Genomic DNA, 4,031 nt, shown 5'->3' with positions numbered 1-4,031 from the left:
TTCTGGAATACTCATACTTCACAATATTGTCCATAGCTTGTCATGATCCACACAATTGAAAGCCTTTGCATAGTCAATAAAGCACAGGTAAATATCTTTCTGATATTTTTTCTCTCTCAATGTATGATTGTAGACGTTTCTGTATTACCTTTAGCAAAACCTTACTCGCATGGGATATCAAAGAGATTGTCCAATGATTTGCACATTCCGTTAGGTCACCTCTCTTTGGAATGAGCACAAATATGGATCTCTTCCAATCAGTTGGCCAGATAGTTGTCTTGCAAATTTCTTGGCCAAGATGAGTGAGTGCCTCTTGTGCCACCTCACTTTCTTGAAAGATTTCAACTTTATTCCATCAATTCCTGGTGCCTTGTTCTTTGCCAATTCCTTAAATACACCTTGGACTTCCTCCTTCAATATCACTGGCTCTTGATCATATGCTACCTTTTGAAATTGGTACAGTGACTCTGTGTATTCCTTCCATCTTCTCTTGATGTTTTCTGCATCATTCAATAATTTGCCTGGATAATCTTTCAATAATGAACTTTGAGGATCGAATTTTTTCTTCAGTTCCCCCAGCTTGAGAAATACTGACCATGTTCCTTTTTGATTTTCTGACTCCAGATCTTTACACACTTTGTTGTAATATTTGGCTTTATCTTCTTGAGCTGATCTTTGAAAACTTTTGCTCAGGTCGTGGATTTCCTCAGCATCTCTACACTTTAGAGAAAGTTTCAGTGTCTCTTCTGACATCCATTTTGACCTTTTCCTTTTTTCTTGTCTTCTCAGTGACTTTTTGCTTTTTTCATGTATGATGTTCTTGATGTCATCTCACAATTCTGCTGGTCTTCACTCTTTAGTGTTTAACGTATCAAATGTGGTTTTCAGATGATCTCTAAATTCAGGTGGGATATATTCAAGGTCATATTTTGGCTCTCGTAGACTTGTTTTCCTGTAGGCACATGGATATTATCCTATCACAGACAGCGTTGTACCTCATGACTGATCTTGGTATGTCACAAGATTTACCATACATAGTTCAATACCCTCTGGACCACACAGGTCTGCTACACAATCAGGAGGGTGGCATAGGACCAGAGGACTTTGTGTTTTGTTATGTTTAACAACAGTATTTTTCCTTTGTCATATTATCATTAAAGAGGAGTTCTGGTGTGGCACTGCATGTTATTGCACTGTACTGCAAGATCAGTGGTTCAAGGTCACCACCATTCCTTGGGAATGTTGTAGAGGGTCTCTATGAGTTAGAAACCACTTGATGGCACTTAACAACAACCCCATATAGAGTTTCTAAGGAGCAGCTGCTGAGTGTGAACCACCGGCCTAGTAGTTCAGTCTAATGCTGATCCTACAATGAAAAACCAGGAGTCCAAATACTGTATGAGAGATACCTAATTAAGACATATAATTGTTTGTCTAAGCTGTAAATCAAAATGAATCCTGGGATTCCAAGAACGCCTGGAGAAAAAATGTGAGTTTACTAGGTCAAAGAACGGGCTCTATGAATCCTGGGATTCCAAGAACGCCTGGAGAAAAAATGTGAGTTTACTAGGTCAAAGAACGGGCTCTAAAGTCACACAGGCTTGGACTTGACTCTCAAGCTTGTTCAGCCATTTTCTGTGTAACTGTAGTAACATTCTTAGACAAGATTTTTTCTGTGTGAAATGGGTATGATAATACCTGCCACATTGGGCTATCAAGAAGATTAGAATAATATATTAAAGTTTATAAAATATATAGGAAAAGACAAATAACCCAATTAAGAAATGGGCACAGGACATGAACAGACACTTCACCAAGAAGGAGCTCCAAGCAGCCAACAAACATATGAAGCAATAACACCAGCAATAACAGAAAAGTTAAAAAATGTTGAGGACAATAAATGCTGGCGGGGATGTGGAGAGACTGGGACACTCCCGCATTGCTGGTGGGACTGCAAAATGGTCCAACATCTCTCTGTAAAGCAATATGGTGCTTCCTCAGAAGGTTGAAAATAGAAATACCGTATGATCCAGCAATTCCTCTACTTGGTATTTACCCACAAGAAATACAAACCATAACACGAGTAGATATATGCACACCAATGTTCATAGCAGCACTATTTACAATAGCAAAAAGATGGAGACAGCACATTAATTGAAGAATGGATAAACAAACTGTTGTACATACAAACAATGAAATATTATGCTACCTTGAAGAATAACAAAAGAAGCTACAAGCCACCACTTAACATGGATGAACCTTGGGGACATTATGTTGAGTGAAATTAGTCAGTCACAAAAGGAGACTACTGCATAGGACCACTACTGTAAAAGACTAAGAAAAATAACCCATACTAAAGGGGGGTGGAGGGAATTATTTGCTGATTGATGGGATGTAGGAAGTGGAGTGAAGGGAGGGACAGAAAGGTAGAGTGCAGGGATTAGACACAGGATAGTTTGGGTTCTGGGGAGGGAAACAATATACAAAAAGGGAGAGGAGAATGGACGAACAAAGCAGATGGGAGAACAAGTAGGCAGGTTTGCATGGGCTAAGTGGGACAGAGGTAAATAATGATGTATACACAACCATGGAACAACAGGGCTCTGGGGTACACGGATTGAGACATGGTTGGAATAGGGAAAAGGGAAGAAAGAATGTTTAGATGCTTGTCTGTTACTGAATCTTGGTTTTCCTTGCATTACATTATAAAATAGACACTGGAAGGGGAGAGAAAGGAAGAGCTAGAAATATCACCATAGAAAGCTTGTAAGTCCTTCTGCCTATAACTGATTGGAATATCTAAAATGGGGATACAACGTGCCCAGTGAAGGTCGGAGCCTCTGCATTACATAAGACTATAGGTGGAATCCTGAACAGCATCCAGAAGAACAGAAGAAGAACAGAAGATACTTCTTGAAAGGAAGACTGACAGGAAAAACACAAAACAATATAGGCAGGCTGCGAGCTAAGCCCTACAACATTCAATAGACTCCTGTGAACCCAGGTGGAGACCTGGTTGTCCAGCAGTGTGGCAAGACCTGGGGATTCTTGGGGCCAGAGTCAGTGACATAGTCATGGAGGACTGGAGTGGAGAGTGAAGTGTCCAGCTGATAAGAAGAGAGGGCATTTCCACAAGAGCACCCACACTTGCAGGTAATACCCACTTGACCTAGCTTCAATGACTGGATGATCAGAACTTCACCTAGAAGAGGGAAAAAAGAAGAGTAATCTAATACAATTTGATGAACTTGACCTACACCTATGGATACAGCAAGGATCAGGGATGGCCAACTTGGACACTGGCTACACAAAATGGTGCGGGGGCTACAAAGGCAAGAAGTGAGTGGCTTACAAGCTTTCCAGAGGGCGTGGAGGGAAAGTAGAATCTCCACTGAGTAGTATCCAATCTGTCTAGGCGAGACTGATGAAAAGAAATGCAAATAGGTCTCTGTGAAGGTTGTAGAAGTAGACATTTTGTGGCAAGGAGGGGATTGATTAACTTTGTAGGCTAGGAGCGGAGGTCCCTGGAACCATGAAGGGAGAAGAGCGAAGAGCAGGACCCTACCTAGAGAAGCAGCAATCCCCAAGATGGAGGCAGAGATGACAACATGGAGAGATGGAGCAGCTGGGGACTCGGGACTCAGGAAGGGACAGGTGCTATGTGCTGAGGACCAGAGGGCGGGAGTGAGCAGGCTTGTAGGATGTACCCTTTTATAGATTGGTGATGCATGGAGGGGATTGTAACCATGGAAATGAAACAATATATGTTAGGATGAATGTAAAACCAATGTTCTCCCATGTACCCATTTAAACTATCACATAATTCACAATAAAGCTTTAAAAAAAAAAAAAACCAAGGCTAGGGGCATATTGTGGAACAGACCATCAATTGCTCATATTCAAACTGAAGCTGAAGAAAATGAAAGCAAGTCCACAAGAGCCAAAATATGACCTTGAATATATTCCACCTGAATTTAAACATTAAGGCCGCAGACCAGAAGAGCTGTGAGATGACATCAAGAATATCATGC

This window comes from Chrysochloris asiatica, unplaced genomic scaffold (assembly GCF_000296735.1).
Source record: "Chrysochloris asiatica unplaced genomic scaffold, ChrAsi1.0 scaffold00235, whole genome shotgun sequence".
Classification (NCBI taxonomy): Eukaryota; Metazoa; Chordata; class Mammalia; order Afrosoricida; family Chrysochloridae; genus Chrysochloris; species Chrysochloris asiatica.
This window is presented reverse-complemented; position numbering follows the sequence as displayed.